The sequence below is a fragment of the Trachypithecus francoisi genome, unplaced genomic scaffold (genome assembly GCF_009764315.1).
Source record: "Trachypithecus francoisi isolate TF-2019V2 unplaced genomic scaffold, Tfra_2.0 Lachesis_group6, whole genome shotgun sequence".
NCBI classification, from domain to species: Eukaryota; Metazoa; Chordata; class Mammalia; order Primates; family Cercopithecidae; genus Trachypithecus; species Trachypithecus francoisi.
This window is the reverse complement of record NW_022681471.1, coordinates 73771412-73792153: the sequence shown is the minus strand read 5'-3', so window position 1 is coordinate 73792153 and position 20742 is coordinate 73771412.

Below are 20742 nucleotides of genomic sequence, written 5' to 3'. Positions count from 1 at the left end.
TTGGGAGGGTGTATGTGTCCAGCAATTTATCCATCTCTTCTAAGATTTCTAATTTGTGTGTGTAGAGGTGTTTGTAGTAGTTTGTTGATGGTTGTTTTTATTTCTGTGGGGCCAGTAGTAACATTCCCTTCTTCATTTCTTTCTTCTTCTTCTTTTTTTTTTTTTTTTTTTGAGTCAGAGTCTCACTCTGTCACTCAGGCTGGAGTGCAGCGGTGTGATCTTGGCTCATGGGCTCACTGCAACCTCTGCCTCCCAGGTTCAAGCGATTCTTCTGCCTCAGCATTCTGAGTAGGGGATTACAGGCATGCACCACCATGCCTGGTTAATTTTTTTTTTTTTTTTTTTTTAGATGGAGTCTTGCTCTGTCGCCCAGGCTGGAGTGTAGTGGCGTGATCTCAGCTCACTGCAAGCTCCACCTCCTGGGTTCATGCCATTCTCCTGCCTCAGCCTCCCCAGTAGCTGGGACTACAGGCACCTGCCACCACACCAGCTAATTTTTTGTATTTTTAGTAGAGATGGGGCTTCACCGTGTTAGCCAGGATGGCCTCGATCTCCTGACCTCATGATCTACCCTCCTCGGCCTCCCAAAGTGCTGGGATTACAGGCGTGAACTACCACACCCAGCTGCTAATTTTTGAATTTTTGGTAGAGACGGGTTTCACCATGTTGGCCAGGCTGGTCTCAAACTCCCAATCCCAAGTGAACCCCCTACCTCAGCCTCCCAAAGTGCTGGGATTACAGGCATGAGCCACCACACCCGCCTCCTTTCATCATTTCTAATTTTTTTTGTTTGCATCTTGTCTCTTTTCTTCTAATTAGTCGAAGCTAGTGGTCTATTTTATTAATGTTTGAAAAAACCAACTCCTGGATTTGGTGAGTTTTTGAATGGTTTTTTGTGTCTTGATTTTCTTCAGCTCAGCTCTGATTTTTGTTACTTTTCATCTTCTGCTAGCTTTCGGGTTGATTTGTTCTTGCTTCTTGAATTCTTTCAGCTGTAAATTTAAGTTGCTAATTTGGGATCTTTCTAACTTTTTGTTGTAAGTATTTAGTGCTACGAATTTCCTGTTTAACATTGCCTTAACTGTGTCCCAGAGATTCTGGTATATCTTCATTATTTTCAAAGAACTTCTTGATTTCTGCCTTAATTTCATTATTTACTCAAGTCATTCAGGAGCATGTTGTTTAATTTCCATGTAATTGCATGGTTTTGAGCAATTTTCATTGTGTTGACTTCTATTTTTATTGTGCTGTGGTCTGAGAGTGTGTTTGGTATGATTTCATTTCTTTTACATTTGCCAAGGATTGTTTTATGTCCAGTTATGTGGCTGATTTTAGAGTATGTGCCACGTGGTGATGAGAAGAACGTATAGTCTGTTGTTTTGGGGTGGAGACTTCTTAAAGGTGTATCAGATCCATTTGATCCAATGCTGAGTTTAGGTCCTGAATATCTTTGTTAATTTTCTGCCTCAATGATCTGTGTAATACTGTCAGTGGAGTGTTGAAGTCTCCCACTATTATAATGTGGGGATCTATGTCTCTTGTCAGGTCTCTAAGAACTTGCTTTATGAATCTGGGTGATCCCGTGTTGGATGCATATATATTTCGGATAGTTAGGTCTTCTTATTGAATTGAACCCTTTACCATTCTGAAATGCTCTTTTCTGTCTTTTTTGATTTTTGTTGGTTTGAAATCTGTTTTGTCTGAAATTAAAATTGCAACTCCTGCTTTTTTCTGTTTCTCATTTGCTTGTTAGATTTTTTTCCATCCCTTTATTTTGAGCCTATGAGTGTCATTACCTGTGGGATGGATCTCTTGAAGACAGCTTACACTTGGGTCTTGCTTTTTTTATCCAGCTTGACACTTGTGCCTTTTAAGTGGGGTCACTTAGACCATTTACATTCAAGGTTAGTGTTGATATGTGGGATTTGATCCTGTCATTGTGCTGTTAGCTGGTTATTATGTTGGCTTGCTTGTGTGGTTGCTTTACAGTGACACTGCTCTGTGTGTTTAACTGTTTTTTGTATTAGCTGGTAGCAGCCCTTCCTTTCTATATTTAGTGTTCCTTTCAAGATCTCTTGTAAGGCAGGTCTGGTGGTAATGAAGTCCCTCAACATTTGCTTATCTGAAAAGGATCTTATTTCTTCTTCACTTATGAAGCTTAGTTTGGCTGAATATGGAATTCTTGGTTGAATAATTTTTTTTTCTTTAACAATGTTGACTTTGGTACCCCAATCTCTTCTGGTTTGTAGGGTTTCAGCTGAGAGGGCTGCTGTTAGCCTGATGGGGATTGCTTTGTAGGTGACCTACCCTTTCTCTCTAGCTGCCTTAACATTCTTTCTTTCATTTTGACCTTGGAAAATCTGACAATTATGTGTCTTGGGATGATCTTGTGTATCATCTTGCTGGAGTTCTCTCTATTTCCTGAATTTGACTGTTGGCTTCTCTATCAAGGCTGGGGAAGTTTCATGGACAATATACTGAAATATATTTTCCAAGTCATTTGCTTTCTCTCCCTCCCTTTCAGGGATGCCAGCGATTCATAGATTTGGCCTCTTTACATAATCCCATACTTCTTGGAGATTTTGTTTATTCTTTTTTCTCTATTTTTGTCTGACTGTCTTATTTCATAAAACCAGTCTTCAAGTTCTGAGATTCTTTCCTCAGCTTGGTTTATTCTGCTGTCAATACTTGTGATTACATTGTGAAATTATTCTATTGTGTTATCCAGCTCTGTCAGACTTGTTAGGTTTTTTATTATGCCAGCTATTTCATTCTTTAGCTCCTGTATCACTTTATTGTGATTCTTATTTTCCTTGGATTGGGTTTTGCCATCCTCCTGAATCTCAACAATCTTTGTTCCAATCCATATTCTGAATTCTATTTCTGTCATTCCAGTCAGTTCAGCTTGGTTAAAAACTTGTTGGAGAACTGGCATGGTTGTTTGGAGGACATATGACACTGGCCATTTGAATTATTGGAGTTCTTGTGTTGGTTCTTTCTCATCTCTGTGTGTGGCTGTTCCTTTAACTGCAGTGTAGATTGAATACAGTAATAGACTTCCTTTCTGGACATTTTCACCTGGCAGAGGTTTTGTGTAGGATCTTTATTTGAAGCTGACTTCTTGTCTCTGGTTTCACAGAGATATATGTTAGCAAGGTCTTTTTTGTGTTGAAGCTTTGGGGTGTGATCCAGCAGGTGGCACTTAGGCTTACTGGTCAGTTGGTAGACTCTTGCTCAGTTGTGTGATTCCCCTATGTTTCCTCACAGTTGTAGCCATGTTCCCTCTCAGTTATCTGAAAGTGATGATTCCTCTCCCCACTTGAGTGCTGGCTGTAGTTCATGGCAATGTCAGTGTTTGTGTTTTTTCCCCAGGTGAGAGACAGCAGATGAAGAGATCTCAGTAGTGGTTGGGGCCAAGGGTAGTTTGCTTGACTCCTGGGGGCCCCGCCCCAGAGAGATGTAGATCTGCAATCTCTCAGTGCAGTCAGCCCAAGATGGAGGATTTGTGCAGTGGGCCCAAGCCAGGGATTCCCTGTCTGGTGATGAGCTCTGAGGGGTGTGTGGGACCCATGGGAAACATACTGGACTCCTCTCCTTGGGCTGACTGTAGTTTGCTGATGGTATGGATAAGGCACTTAGGGTATTTGCTCCTTCATTAGTCCAAGGGTGGCAAGGGAAGTTCCACTGGAAAGGCAGTGGCAGAGAGGCTTTCAGTTGCCCCTGGAGGCTCTGTCCAGGGAGTTGCTGAGTTGGTACTGGCTCAATAGCTCTGGTGGGGAATGGCTGGAGGCCCAGGACAAGAGAACCTGCCTAGTGAGGAGCTATGGGAACAGGCATCCACATTACAGCCTGGCCCCTTTTACACAGGGTTGCTGCGGTATGCTTGGGGCCTGCTTCAGTCCCTAGTCACCTCAGATTTTCCAGAACCTGGAGGTGTCACTAGTGAAGGCTGCAAAACAGCAAAGATGGCAGCCTGCCCTCCTTCTGGGAGCTTTTTCCCAGGGAGTTTCAGACCTGTAGCCAGCCCAAAGGCACCTGTAGGAAGTGACTGGAGACCCAGTTGGGAGGTCACACTAGTGAGGAGGAACAGGATCAGGACCTGCTTTAAAAAGCAGTCTACCCACATTTTGGTAGAGCAGTTGTGCTGTGCTGGGGGTCCACTTCAGTCCCTGGTCACCTCAGACACTCTGAAGCTCAAAGGCTGGAATGGTTAAGTTGCCCAAACAGCAGAGATGGCGGCCCACCTCCCTCTCTGGGAGCACCGTCCCAGGGGGAATTCAGATCTCTGTCAGCTGTAGAGCTTGGGCAGGGGTGGCTGGAGGATCTGGTTGTGAGGTCTCACCCAGTGAGGAGGAATGGGATTGGGCATCCACTTAAAGCAGCAGTCTGGCCACATTTCGGTAGAGAAGCTGTGCTGTACCAGAGGATCAGTTCTGCCCTGGGTCAGCTCACACTCTCCAAAGCCTGAAGGCTAGAACAGCTAAGGTGCCCGAATAGCAAAGATGGGGGCCCACCCCTCCCACAAGGAGCTCCTTCTTAGAGAGTTGCAATGCCACTACTGGTAGCTTGCTGGAACTCCAAGTCAGTAGGTCTTATCTTGTGAGGTGCCATGGAAGTGGGGCCTGCAGGCTGTTGCTGCTAAGCCCTCTGGATTCAGCCTTGTTCCTACTTTTCTACTTTCCCGTTTTGCTGAAGCTGCAGCTACTTTTGCCAGAAAGCCCAAGTATCTAAGGCTCCAGGGTCTCTGTGCAAGCCTGAGCAGCTGCTCTGCTGAAACTCACGTAGCTCTGACTGTCAGACTGAAGACTGAAGGCCCTGCTGGAGTGGGTTCACAAGATCTCCTGACCTGAGGGTTGCAAAGATCTGTGGGAGAAGCATGGTTTCCAGGGATCACTCATTCACTCATTACTTCCCTGGGCATGGGAGGATCCCTTGGCTCTGTGTTGCTCCCAGGTGGGCTGTTGTCCTGTCTCGCTTTTCTTCCTTCCCTGTGGGTCGTTTCCTTGATTAATCCCAATGGGAGTATCTGGATGTTTCAGTTGAGTTTATTGTATTTACTCGCCCCTTCTACTCCTTTCCATGAGAGCCATGCACACTAGCTGCTTCTAGTCAGCCATTTGACCACTCCCTGTATTTTGGATATTAACCTTTTATCAGTACCATAATAAAAACAGATCTATAAACCAATGGAACAGAATAGAGAGCACAGAAATAAGCGCACACATCTATAGTTAACTGATCTTCAACAAAGGTACCAAGAATACAAAACAGGGAAAGGACAGTGTCTTCAACAAATAGTGTTAGGAAAACTCAATATCTATGCATGCAAAAGAATGAAATTAGACCCTTATCTTACACCTTACACAAAAAAAATCTCAAAATGGGTTAAAGATTTAAACATAAAATCTGATATTAAAACTCCTAAAAAAAAACATAGAGGAAAAGCTTTATGACATTGGTCATAATTAACGAATTTAAAGTAAAACTTTAATTAAATTAACTCTATTAAAGTAAACTAACTCTAACTAAAGTAAAAGTTTGGCAAAATAAAAAAAAAACAAAAGTCGATTTTTAACTTTAAAATACCAATGACCTCTCATTACTTATTTTTCCATATCCAAACCTGGACCACAGTTCTTTTTCAATTTTCCAAAAGTAAATTTGTATTGAAGTATAACATATAATAGAAAAGTACATATATTTTAAGAGTCTAACTTGATAACTTTTCCTTTTTTTTTTTTTTTTTTTCTGATGGAGTCTCACTCTGTCGCCCGGGCTGGAGCGCAGTGGCAAGATCTCGGCTCACTGCAACCTCCACCTCCCTGGTTCGAGCAATTCTCCTGCCTCAGCCTTCCAAGTAGCTGGGATTACAAGTGTATGGCACCACACCTGGCTAATTTGTTTGTACTTTTAGTAGAGGCAGTGTTTCACCATGTTAGCTAGACGGGTCTCAAACTCCTGACCTCAGACAATCCGCCCACCTCGGTCTCCCAAAGTGTTGGCATTACAGACGTGAGCCACCGTGCCTGGCCAATAAATTTTCTTTAAGTGAACAAATCAATGTAGCCAACACCCAGATCAAGAAACAGAGCATTACGCCAGAAATCTCATTTTACATCCTGTTCTGTCACTGTCTCCCAAAGGTAACTCTATTCTAACTTCTAACATTGTAGGTCAATTTTATCTGTTTTGGAACTTTATAGAATGAACTTATATAGTATGTACTCTTTTGCATTTGGCCTCTTTTGCTCAATACTTTGTAAAATTCACTTATGTTTTAGATGGAGTTGTAATTTGTTCATTCTCATTGCCGTATAGTATTCCAGTGTATGAATACATCACAATTTATTCATCCATTTTACTGTTGATGAATGTTTGGATTGTTTCCAGTTTGGAACTATTACAAATAATGCTGATAATAATGATGCATTGTCTTATACATGTCTTTTGATGGAGAAATATTTGTATTTCTGTTAGGCATGTACTAGAAGTGGAATTGCTGAGGGATAAGATATGTGTATATTAAGCTTCAGTAGATACTGCCAGTTTTCCAAATTGGTTGTACAAATTTACCCTCCCACCAGCAGTGTATAAGACTGCTTACATTTAATACACTTAATTTTTTATTATTTCACTTATTATTATTTCGCTTATTATTATTTCATTATTTATTTTTCCATTCTGGTAGGCATAAATAAATTTCACACTGTGGTTTTAATTCACATTTCCCTGATGACTAATGAAGTTAAATACTTTTTCATATGTTTACTAGTCATTCCAGTATCTTTGTTTTTCTTCTGAGTTATTCTTGTTTTCTTTGTGATTTATAAGAGTTTCTTATACAGTCTAGATAAAATCTTTTGTTGGATATATACATTGCAAATGCCTTTACCTGCTTTGTGACTTCTCTTTTCACGTGTTAATGGTACCTTTTGATAAACAGTTCTTAGTTTTAATATAATCCAACTTAACAATATTTTCTTAAATGGTTAGTACTTTTATGTCCTGATCATAAAATCTCTGCTTATCTTAAGGTCATGAAGATATTCTCTATCTTTTTCCCCAAAAGCTCTATTGTTTTGCCTTTCACATTTAGATCTCAGATCCTGCAGCTTTTGATTTAACAGACATATGGGTGTAGCAGAAAAAGGCTCTGGGCCCTTATAAGAAGGAAAAGTAAGAATTAAAACCATCATACACACTAATGAAGGTCCCCAATGAACCAAACCTTCATAAAGTATAGACTAGAAAAAATTCCCACTTCATAACCATATGAGAAAACAAGCACTTAGCTGTTTTGACTTTGGCATTATTGTGTATGTATCCGTGAAGTCTCTTTTAAGAATCCATACCACAAAGAGTTAAGGCTAAAATTTATATGACTTGTATGTCCAGGAAACCGCAACTAAATATTAACAAAAGTATTCCCAGATTGGTAATGGTCTGGGGTGCCTAGTAGAAGCAAAGGTAAATCAACTGCAAGGATGGAACTTCAATCCAGGCCATACAGAACTCTGACAAATAAAGCCACATAAAACTGAGCTCACAATTCAAAGAAACAAAAGGCATGAGGAAATATGACACCATTAGTGAGAATTGGCAAAAATAAGACAAGAGGATTATACCTCTATGAAATCCATATAATGGAATTAGCAGGTACAGAATATATAAGTATGTCTCATATGGTAAAAGAAATAAAACTTAAAAGGAGGAAAGGAAAAAGGAGCAATACACTATTTGAAAAAGACCAGAAATTAATTTCAAAATTTTAAAATAAAAACTTTTGAGATAATTATAGATTCACGTGCATTTGCAAGAAATAATACGAAGAGATCCCATTATGTTTTACCCAGTTCCCCCCAATGGTAACATCTTACATAACTATAGCACAATATCATAACCAGGATATTGACATGGAAACAACCATTGATTTTATTCAAATTTCTGCAGTTTTACTTATATCATTTATTTGTGTGTGTGCATTCAGTTCTATGCAATTCTATTACTTATAAATTCATATATCTGCCACCACAGTTAAGATATAAAAGTTCTATCACCATCAGGCTCCCTCATGTTGTCCTTTTATAACCCACCTCCTTCCTGCTCCCTCTCCCATACATAATCCTTAGCACCTACTTATCTGTTTTTCATCTCTATAATTTTGTCAATTCAAAAATGTTGTATAAATGGGATCTTACAGTATGTAATATTTCAAGGTTAGTGTTTTTACTCACCATAATTCCCTGGATATTCATCCAAGTGTTGTGTTTATCAAGTTTGTTCTTTTTTGTTGCTGAGTAGTGAGAGACAGGACTAGCTGGATTTCCTAGGCGGACTAAGAATTCCTAAACTTAGCTGCGGAAGGTGACCGCACCTACCTTTAAACACAGGGCTTGTAACTCAGCTCACACCCGACCAATCAGGTAGTAAAAAGAGCTCACTAAAATACAAATTAAGCTAAAAGCAGGAGGTAAAGACGTAATCAAATCATATATCACCTGAGAGCAAAGTGGGAGGGACAACCATCAGGATATAAACTCAGGCATTGGAGCAGGGAGTGGGCAACCCCCTTTGGGTCCCCTCCCATTGTATGGGAGCTCTGTTTTCACTCTATTAAATCTTGCAACTGCACACTCTTCTGGTCCATGTTTGTTACAGTTCAAGCTGAGCTTTCGCTCACGGTCCACCACTGCTATTTGCTGCCGTGGCAGACCCGCTGCTGACTTCCACCCTTCTAGATCTGGCAGGGTGTTCACTGTGTTTCTGATATAGCAAGGCACCCATTGCCACTCCCAATTGGGCTGAAGGCTCGTCATTGCTCCTCCAGGCTAAGTGCCTGTTCGTCCTAATCGAGCTGAACTCTGGTCGTTGGGTTCCACGGTTCTCTTCTGTGACCCATGGCTTCTAATAGAGCTGTAACACTCACCACATGGCCCAAGGTTCCATTCCTTGGAATCCATGAGGCCAAGAACCCCAGGTCAGAGAACAAAAGGCTTGCCACCATCTTGGGAGTGGCCCGCCGCATCTTGGGAGCAGCCCGCCACCATCTTGTGGGCTCTAAGAACAAAGACCCACCCATAACAGTAGTATTCCGTGGTATGGAAGTAACACAGTTTGTTTAATAATTTTCCCACTGAAAGATATCTGTATTGTTTCCAATTTTTGGCTACTATGAATAAAGCTGCTATAAATATTCCTGCACAGGTTTTTGTGTAAACATGTTTTCATTTCTCTGGAATAAATCCCCAGGGATCTAATTGATGGATCACATGGTAGCTGCATGTTTAGCTTTATAAGAAATAGCCAAACTGTTTTCCAGATGACTATACCATTTTATATTCCTAGTAATTTATGTGGAATCTGGTTTCTCAGCGTCCACACCAGCATTTAGTGTTGTCACTGTTTTTTAAATTTTAGCCATTCTGATGTGTGTAGTGACACATTATGGTTTTAATTTGTGTTTCCCTAATGGATAATGATGCTATAAATATTTTAATGTGCTTATTTGCCATCCTTGTATCTTCTTTGGTGAAATATGTCTTCATGTCTTTTGTCCATTTTCTAATTGGATTGTTTTTTTTTCTAATTTTGAGTATTGATAATCTTTATATATTCTAGATACCAGTCCTTTATTGGATATATAATTTGTGAATATCTCCCCAGCCTGTAGCTTCTCTCTTTATTCTCTTAACAGGATATTTTCCAAAGTGAAGGTTTTTAATTTTGATGGGATTCAATGTATCAATTTTCCTTCTATGTATCATGCTTTTGATGCAAGTCTAGGAAATCTTTGCCTAGCCCTAGATTCTGAAGACTTTCTTCTGTTTTGTTCTCTAAAAGTTTTACAGATTAATGTTTTACATTTAAGTCTGTGGCCCATTTTGAGTTAATCCTTACATAAATTGAGAGGTTTAGTTGAGGTTCTCCTCCTCCTCCACCTCCTCCTTCTTCTCTTCTTCTACTTTTTCCTTTTTTCTTTCTTTCTTTTTTTTTGTATGTATGTCCAATTGTTCCTGCGCCATTAGTTTAAAACACTCTCCTTCCACTGCGCACAGTGGCTCGCACCTGTATCCCACCTACTTGGGAGGCTGAGGTGGGAGGATTGCTTGAGGCCACGAGTTTGAGACCAGCCTGAGCAACATAGCAACTCCATCTCTAACATAATAATAATAATAACAAATTAGAGGCATGGTGGCTCACACTTGTGGTCCCAACTACTTGGGAGACTGAGGTGGGAGGATTATTTGAGCCCAGGAGTTCGAGGCTGCAGTGAGCTATGGTGTTGCCAATAGAGTGAGACCCTTGTCTCAAAAAAGGACCCTCCTTCCTTTTGTCCGTCATTAAATTGGATTGTTTGTTGATTATATGCTCTTCTTTAACCTATTGACATGGTGAATTATTTTGACTGATTTTCAAATGATGAAAATAGGTTTGTATACCAGTAATAAACCCCACTTAGTCACTGTGTATAATTTTTAAAATAAATTGTTAGATTTGGATTACGAATATTTTATTGAGAATTTTTGTGTCTAAGTTCATGAGAGATGTTGGTCTGCAGTTGTCTTTTCTTGTACTTTCATTGTCTACTTTTTATATCAAGGTAGTACTCATAAAATGAGTTGGGAAATGTTCTTCCTCTTTCATTTTTGGAATGAATTGAATAAAATTGGTGCTAATTCATCCTTAAATGTTGGTAAGACTATCCAGTGAAACCATCTGGGCCTGGAGATTTCTTTTCCAGGAGTTTTAAACTGCCTTAATAGCTATAGAGCTAGTCAAATAATATAGTTCCTACTGGGTGAGTTTTGACGGTTTGTGTTTTTAAGGAACTGTTCCAATTCTTCTAAGTTGTTGAATTTATGAGTGTAAAGTTGTTATAGTATTCCCATGTTATCCTTTTAATAGTCTTAGGATTTGTGTTGCTAACTTGCCTCATTCTTGATATTGGTGGTTTGTGTCTTCTCTCTTTTTATTTTTATCAGTCTTGCTAAAGGTTAATCACTTTTATTTTTAAAGAACCAGCTTTTTGTTTTCTTTATTTTCTCTATTGTTTTCCTACTGCCAGTTCATTGATTTATATTCTTTATTGTTTTCTTCCTTCTGCTTCTTTCAAGTTTATTTTGCTCTTCTTTTTCTAGTTTCCTGAGGTAGGAGCTTATATTATTGATTTGAGACACTACCTTTTTCTAATGTAAGCATTTAATTCTAAAAATACCCCTTTCAGCTCTACCTTACCTGCATTATCTGTATTTTGATACATGTATTTTCACTTTAGTTCAGTTCTATATATTTTAAATTTTCCTTTGAGACTTCCTTGGCCATGAATTATTTAGATATCTGTTGTTTAATTTCCACAGCTTTAGAGATTTTACAGTCATCTTTCTGTTATTGAGTTCTAGTTTCATTCCATTATGGCCAGAGAACATACTCTGTATGATTTCAATTTTTTAAAATTTTTGAGATTCTTTTTTATGATCCAGGATATGGTCTATGTTGGCAGCTGTTTCACGGGCATTTGAAAACAATTTGTATTCTGCAAAATATATGTCAGTCAGATCCGATTGGCTTATGGTATTGTTCAGTTCTATACACTTGCTGATTTTCTATCTAGACGTTCCATCAGTTGCTAATAAGATAGTGTTGATGTTCCGAACTATAATGTGGATTTTTCTATTTCTCCTTTTGGTTTTGTCAGTTTTTATCTCATGTGTTTTGAGGCTCTGTTTTGGTGTGTGTGCACATAGGAGATCACTATGTCATTTTGGTGCATTGATCCTTTTATGACTATGCAATATCCTTCTTTGTAATAATTTTATTGGCTATGACATCTACTTTATAGAATATTAACATAGCCATTCCTGCCTTTTTATGGTTGCATGTTAAGTCTTTTATTTTCAACCTATGCTGATAAATTTAAGTGAATTCCTTGTAAACAGCAAATATGTCATTTAAGAAAATCCACTCGCCGGGCGCGGTGGCTCAAGCCTGTAATCCCAGCACTTTGGGAGGCCGAGACGGGCGGATCACGAGGTCAGGAGATCGAGACCATCCTGGCTAACACGGTGAAACCCCGTCTCTACTAAAAATACAAAAAAAACTAGCCGGGCGAGGTGGCGGGCGCCTGTAGTCCCAGCTACTCGGGAGGCTGAGGCAGGAGAATGGCGTAAACCCGGGAGGCGGAGCTTGCAGTGAGCTGAGATCCGGCCACTGCACTCCAGCCCGGGCGAAAGAGCAAGACTCCGTCTCAAAAAAAAAAAAAAAAAAAAAAAAAGAAAATCCACTCTACCATCTCTGTCTTTTAATTAGTGTATTTACACCATTAACACTTAAGGTAATTATTGATATGTTAGGGCTTAAATGTGACATTTTGCTATTTGCTTTCTGGTTCCTGTTTCCCATTCCTCTGTTTCTCTTTTCTTGCTTCTTGTGTGTTACTTAAACATTGGTTTTTAGTGTTTTTAAGTGTATCAGTTTGTGTAGTTATTGTTTTCTATTGTTATTACAATACGCATATGTAACTTATCAGAGACTACTGATATCAACTTCTTACCACTTTAAGGTGTTTTAAATGTATCCGGATTTTGTTTTTATTCAGGTATTGTGAGGCCAACAGATCGGGAGATGATTACTGTTGAAAAGATGGTTTGTTACAAGATCCTAAGAGAAGGGCATAAGCCATGCCACACAGGGCAGCATGGAAAAGTACCAGGCCAGTAAATCAAGTGCTGAAAGAGTGAGGGGAAAGCGTGGGCAAAAAGTTTTATTGTGGTTTTCCGAGGAAGGAATGGGCAAGGTACGGGAAGTAACTGAGTATGCTTTGGTTTGAATAGTTTGAATACTTTTGAATGTCTCTAAGCTGTAGGGATGGTCCTAGTTGTCTAGCACCTGGCCTTGGGGTGATTAGGGCAGAGGGATATTGCCTCTCCGAGTATACAATCCAGGTAGAAGGATGGTCTGGAGTGGGAGTTCTGGATTGGCTTATGAAAGACATGCTCCGTGGTGAATGTATCTCTAAGAATTGTTTAGCTCTAGGAGGAGCAGTCTCTCCCCACTCAGCAATGCCCTAGGTGCCAAAACATCAATAATATAAGAAATAAGAAAATACAGTAATACGCAAATGAAATATAGAAGCATCACTTCTATTTAGGCTCTTTTACCTTCCCCATATTTAAATATCATTGCCTTGAGTATCAGGTGGTACTATATTTGTTTCAATCATCAAATATAATTTAGAAAACTCATGGGGATAGTCTATGGCATGTAGCCATATTTCTGCTTTTTCTATTGTTCTTTCTTCTTTCCTGCAGCTCTAAGATTCCTTCTTTTATCACTTCCTTTCTATTTGAAGAACTTTCTTTAGCAATTATTTAAGGGGAGGTCTACTAGTGACTGAGTCTTTCGGTCATCTTTCATGGGGCAATGTCTTTATTTCCAATAATATACTTTATTCCTGAAGTATAGTTTCATCAGATATAGGAGTCACAGATGACAGCTCTTTTCTTGAAAAAAAGCTCTTGAAAAATGTACCACTTCCTTCTGGTCTTCATGGTTTCAGATGAGAAATCTGCTGTAATTTGAATTGGTGTTCCCATATAGGTAATGTGTCATTTCCCTCTGTCTCCTTTCAGATTTTTTTCTTTGTCATTACTTTTCAGAAGTTTAATTACGGTATGTCTTGATGTAGACTTTTGGGGGCTATCGTTTTGGGGTTTGTTCAATTCCTTAGAAGTTTTTAGCCATTATTTCTTTAAATATTCTCTCATTATCACTTTCTGTCTTCTCTTTCTGGGGCTCCAATGTATCAATGCTCGATTTTTGTTATCCCACAGATATATAAGTCTCTGTTCATTTTTTTTCCAGTCTATTTTATCTCTGTTGTTCAGACTGGATGAATTCCCTTGACAAGTCAATCAGTCCCGACTGATTCTATCCTCTGTTATCTCCACTCTACTACTGAACCCATCTAACAAGTATTTAATTTCTATTTTGTATTTTTTGATTATATAACATATATTTGGTCCTTTTTTTATAATTTCTATTTATTTGCTGAGAAATTCTATTTTTTTCCTTTGTTGTTAGATAATTTTTGCAATGGCTGTTTTAAAATCCTTGTCAGATAATTTCAACATCTGATTCATCTTAGTGCTGCCATCTGTTGATTATCTTTTCTCATTAAAGTTGTGATTTTCTTCTTATGATAGGCAATTTTTTATTGTATCCTAAACATTGTGTCTATTATTTTAGGAGGCTCTGGATCCTATTTAAATATTTTATTATAGCAAGAAGTCACCCTATTAGGTATAGCATACAGGTCTTGGCCTGTTTTTGTGGACTCTGATTCTAATGACAATTAAATTTTAGAGCCTTTAAAGTGCTATTTTTGTGAGCTTGATTATCTGGTGCGGCTGGAGCTCTCACTAGTTTCTGGTGGTGATGCTGAGTACGGAGAAGGAGTTTCCCTAGGCCATCCCACAATAGTATGGGACATCCCCTGGTCCATGTCACTTGTGATGGGATCCTCCTTGCTGCTGCCACCCAGTTACTAGGTTTCTCTTGGTGGAGGATGGAAGTATCTGGACTAATAAGGAAGGAGAACACTTCACTTGGTCCCTTATCATCAGCAGGTCCTCCAATTGATCTCCCCTGCTGGCAGTTTCACCTGGGATTATCATCAAGATTCCCATATCATCCAGGAGAAAAGTGAGTCTACCTTGGCTGACTTCTATTGCTAGGTAGGAAGGAGATCAGGAAACACTAGACCTACGTAGCCTTCTTTTTGGTTGGGGTCATAGGATGTCCTGCTAAGTTTCCTCCAATCCTAGAGTCTCTAACCAGTCTAACCTCCTCTTTCCACTGTTTCCAGTTCTCTTTTGTCTGGCTCTTGCATTATTTCCTGGATTTATCTTATCATTGAGTCTATACCACCTTGTCCAAGAGGAACTGGTCTATGCCATGTTATTTGGATCTGAAGCCCCATTTGTTTTCTTTTAAGAATTTGTATTTTTTGTTCAGATTCTCTATCTTTTAATCTTTATGGCCTTATTTTTCCTTTCTTATTTATATAAAAATGCTTTAAAGCCCTTGTCTACAAATCCCAATATGTGGCTTATTTCAGGTTGGTTTATATTGACTGCTGTTTCTCTTGACATTGAGTCATATTTTTCTGTTTCTTCACATATCTACTAACTTTTTATTTTACTTTTGACCTTGTGGATTGTACAGTATAGTGACTTTAGATTTTGTTTTGTCCTCAAAGAGTGTTGACTTTTTGTTCTAGTGGGCAGATAAATCACCAGTTGATAACATTGGACTGATGGGGGTTAGATTTCATACTTTTTTAGGATGAGTCTATTTCAACAATTTAGTCTTACTCTTAGGGTAAGTACTTTCATCCTTTGACATAGTCTTTATTCCAAAGTTAAGGGATTTATGGGTTTCAATGAAAAGCTTGAAATATTTGCCAACAGAAATTTACCCCTTTTACTTGGCAGCACTCAAACTCTAAATTCTGCCTTCTCTGCAATGGGGAGCAGCTGAAATCTCTGCTCAGGATTTTCAGCCTTCTAGCTGTTACTTTCCTCCAGGTCCTTAGAGTCCCTCCATGCATGTGATTTCAGGGTCAGTCAAGGACTTTAGGGTCTCCCTCCAAGTTCCCCTTTTTTAAAAAAATCAGACTTTCCTCCTTATTTCCAGCTGCTCTGGCAGGTCCAATCTCTGTCCTTTGACACTTCAAGCCAAAATAATGTGACTGATTAAGTTCAAGCCATTCTGTGACATAAGAGCTGGGGATTGCTCTCAGGGAAAAGGCATATAATTGTGGATCTCAACCAGTGAAATTTCCTTCTTTTTAAGAGTCAAATCTCTTCCTGTTTCTCCTTGTTTTTGTTCAATTTCCAGTGCACTCAAATAGCTGGCATTTTTCAAATATTAGTTTTAAAAATATTTTGTCTAGAGTTTATAATTTTCTGTGAGAAAGTTAATCTGATACAACCTACTTTGCCATTACTGGAACCAGAACTCCTCTCCTTTAACTCAGAGTCTAGTCATCTCTGAACTAAGCTATTGTAATAGACTTCCTACTAGCTTCCATGCCTCCAGTTGCTCTTGTAATCCATGGCATGCACCACTGGCAGAGTGATTATTTGAAGATGCAAATCTGATCCTGGTATCCTCTGATTACAGTTCTTCAGTGCCTTTCCCCCTGTAACATATATAGGATAAAGTCAAAACTCCTTAGCATGACAAGTCTCTTGTGTATCTCTTCATCTTTATATTGGGACAGCTGCTCATCCTCCTTGACATCTATCCTCTCACCATACTGAATTACTTGCAGTTTCTCTATTATGCCCTGCTATCTTGTTTTAGGGCCTTTGCACCCTGTCTTCTCTCTGATATTAAAATAAAACAAAATAGAAAAGAATGGAAAGAAATATACTATTATAATAATTCTAGACAACATTTATTGAGTGCATTTGATGTGCCAGGTGCTATGGTAGGACCTTTTATTTTCTCATTTTGTCCACATAACATTATGAGGTAAGCAACTTTATAATCTTCACTTTACAGATGGCAAAACTGTGGCTCAGAGATGTTAAATGGTAGAGCAGCGCTATTCTAGAATCAGGCTTTGCTCTACTATCTCCCACTAAAGCAAACTGTACTTATAGGGCTTGGAAATGGAAGAACTAAGATTGCCTTTGAGAGTCAAACAGTTGAATTAACACAAGATGACTACTAACAGAAGTATGCAATGACACCTTAATAAGACAGAATAGCTCCCTTACCAGTAATGCTTGACTATAAACTGATTTGGGACATCCAAAGAAATAATGTGTCAAACAGAAGGACAGCTGGTCAACTATGGTACTGTTATGGTTTGGATGTGGATTGTTTGTCCCCACAAAAACTCATGTTTTGATCCCAGTGTGGGGATGTTAGGAGGTAGGGCCTAGTGGGAGGTGATGGAAGTGGATCCCTCATTAATAGCTTGGTGCTGTTCTCACAGTGGTGCGTGAGATCTCACCCTTGCAAGACTGTATTAGTTTTTATAGTGATGAATTAGTTCCTGTGAGGGGGGTTGTTATAAACCCAGCACGCCCCTCAGGTTTTCCTCTCTTTGCATGTGCCCACTTTCTTTTTGGCCTTCTCCACCATGTCGTGACATAGCAGAAAAGCCCTCACCAGAAGCCATGGTCATGCCCTTGAACTTTTCAACCGGCAGAACTATGAGCTAAATAAACATCTTTTCTGTATAAGTTATCCAATCTCAGGTATTTTTATAGCAACACAAAATAGACTAAGACAGATGCATACATAGAAAGAACCACAGAGACAAATATGAGCAGCTCCCTCCAGACACTTTCCAATGATTTGGAATCCTGGTCTAAGGACTACCCATGATAACCAGCATATTTATTGTAGAGAAGGGAGATTTCCAGTTTTCTGGGCCAAATATTTTTATATATTTAAATAATACAACTAGCTCCCTTCACTTTTATTTCATGCTCATAAACAAGCTTCTCACTATGACTTTCATTTTTATCCCTTGCCTACATGTAAGAGAATGCACAGGTATGGTTTACATGTGTGTTGCTGCTATGAGGGGAATCAGTCTAAGAGAACAAGCTGAAGGTGGCATCATGGCTATGACAGCAGAGCCAAAAAAAAAAAAAAAGGCATATCCTACATGATTTTATAAAGCCACTGAATTAAGCAGTCTGGAACCTTCCCTGTCACTAGAGCTTTTGTTATGGGTGAGAAAATACATGTTCTAACAAAGAAGTAAGCTCATTTGGGGTTTTCTGTTACATGTTGCCAAAGCATCCCAACTTACAGAGTGAGGCAGATACCAAGTATTTAATGAATGTCGGGGAAGGGTATGATGAAAGAGAGTGTGAGCGGTGGGGTGAGGGGGAGTTACTGACATATTGGTAGATAACAACAGTGAGGAGGGGGTAGGGTTGTTTATATGGGTCGGCTCTCTGTCCCCATCCAAATCTTATCTCAGATTGTAATCCCCCAAGGAGGTGATTGGATGATGGGGTGGTTTTCCTCAGGCTGTTCTCATGATAGTGAGTAAGTTCTCACGAGATCTGATGGTTTTATAAAGGGCAGTTCCCCTGTGCTTGCTCTTCACTCCTTCCTGCCTCCTTGTGAAGAAGGTACCTGCTTCCCCTTCCCCTTCTCTCAATATTGTAAGTTTCCTGAGGCCTTCTAGCCATGTTTCCTGTTAAGCCTGCAGAACTGTGAGTCAAGTAAACCTCTTTCCCTTATAATTACTCATTCTTGGGTAGTATTCTTTATAGCAGTGTGAAAACAGACTAATACAGAGGTTTGTTGATAGTATGAGTCCCATAAGCAGAATTTTATACAAGGATTGGGAGTAATGGGTTATAAGGAAAAATTGAAAGCAAGAAGGATTCTTACCTCACAGTCCTGATATGTGTAGTACAAAGGAAAAACCACCTATGGGAGAAATGATGTGCTAAGGGTCCATCTAGATTGCAGTTATGGCAGGAAGTTGAGGAATATTTCGAGAAGAGGCTGAAGGGATTTTGCTGATCACAGAGTGTGCGTTCCAGAGGGCACAGTGGAAAGATTTGTCTGGATGAAAAAAGAGGAAAAGTTCAGATCTGGTCAGCTAAGAGAAAGTACAGAGTAATCTTGGCAATAAGGAATGATATGCTGAGCATTCCATGCTCTTCTCCTGTTAATGATGTTACTCAGGTATTCTTGTCCACTGGCTTTGGCTAATGGGAAACACTGGTGGGAGATGAAGTATGGAAGAAAGTATAAGCCAGGATATACCTTGGGAGGCACTTTGTGGCAGTGGCTCCATCTTTCTCCATAATTTTAGCTCCCCACTAGACATATCTTTCATCAAGATCCTAGATCTCACCAGCTAACCTTGGCTTTCACTCCTCCCTTGTGTTTCTCCAGTGCTAGAGATGGTAGAGGCTTCCTGCTGTGGCTAATATCTGTCCTGCTTTGCTGTTTGACTCTTCAACTTTTCAATTACGTGTTTTGCTAATTTCCTATATTAAATTTCCTGTTTTAAAAATTTAGAGGCCGGGCATGGTGTCTCACGCTTGTAATCCCAGCACTTTCGGAGGTGGAGGCGGGTGGATCACATGATGTCAGGAGTTCGAGACCAGCCTGACCAACATGGTAAAACCCCATCTCTACTAAATACAAAAAAAATTAGGTGGGCGTGGTGGCAAGCGCCTGTAATCCCAGCTACTTGGGAGGCTGAGGCAGGAGAATCACTTGAACCCGGAGGTGGAGGTCGCAGTGAGCTGAGATCAAGCCATGCACTCCAGCCTGGACAACAGAGTGAAACTCCGTGTCCAAAAAAAAAAAAAAAAATTAGACTGCTTTTTTTTTTTCCCCTCTGGCTGATATCAGTGCCTACAGTGGCTTGACTGTGACTAGAGCTGCACCCTTTCCAAAAATCATGTTAGCCTTTGAATGCAGTGTTTGGGCCAGGAACTCCTCTCACATGGGTTAGTCCTGGCCTCTCTGTTTCGCTTTCATAAGCAGTATGTCTTAACGATCAGAATATTTTCCTGGGTCAAGCTAATACTGATGGTGTTGTTTAAGTATCAGTTTAGAAACCTATGACATACCAGGTTGGTGTCTTTATGGCAGACAATTATTGAAAGGGGTGGCTCCTTTTCTGGAGGTCCATTAAGGGGATCATAATAGGATTAAAAAGCTGGAAATGTTCATGATGTAACAGAAATCACTGGCTATTTTGAGATTCACAAGTGGAGGATCTTTAATGTCACATGGTAACTACCCAACAAATTTAAATCATTGCATGTGCCTTCATGTCCCACAACAGGCACCACAGAGAAGCAGGCCTCATCCAACTATTCAAGGCCTTAGTTTGAACCATCTTCCTTATCCCACATTTTTTAATCTGTTTCCTGTCCTCCTGATTGTAGACCTTACCACTAGTCTCCTTATAGCCTTTATTTGGCCTGATTTATCTAAAGTAAATGTTTTTGTTTCCTCATTGGCCACAATCTAGATTGTTCCTCTGGCTATGCTGTCTTTGGCTGCTTAAGGTCATTTGTTATCCCACACTGTTGATCAAAATGCGTCCTCCAAGCTACTTGGCCACCTTGCCTCCGAGTCCTGTGGATAGTGCTCCACTAGGTTTTTTTGCAAGCTCTAGGAGTGGGATCATAACTAGTAGGAAGGATTGTGAAGGATATTCTTGTCCACTGGCTTTGGCTAATGGGAAACACTGGTGGGAGATGGAGTATGGAAGAAAGTGCATCTAAGATACTTGTGGAAAGAGATAATTCAACCTCACTATAATGGTCACATGCTTTTGTCTGACCAACATCTGTTTGGGAAATCATCCCCCCAAATTAGTTCATATGATTCAGATGAGGAAAACCATCCCATTTTTCACATTCAGAGAGTTGGGTAAATGAACTAGGCCTGGCTAATTGGAGTTCTCCCTCTTTTGGCCATAATCATTAGCCCAGGACTAGTTAATAAAATCTGGTCGATGAAATTCCTCCTTGGTATTTTTGCTGTAACTATTGAGAAAGATGCAGACTTTCTCTGTGAGATCAAAGACACTAATGAACCATGTAAGTCTAGAGCTGAGAGAGGCCATCTTTAGCACCACAACCCCAAGTGTGAAATGCAGCAAAGAAAGAAGCAGAACTAAGAGATGGAGAGACTGATTATATAATTTGAGGCCTGGGTCTAGCTGTGTCTATAGCC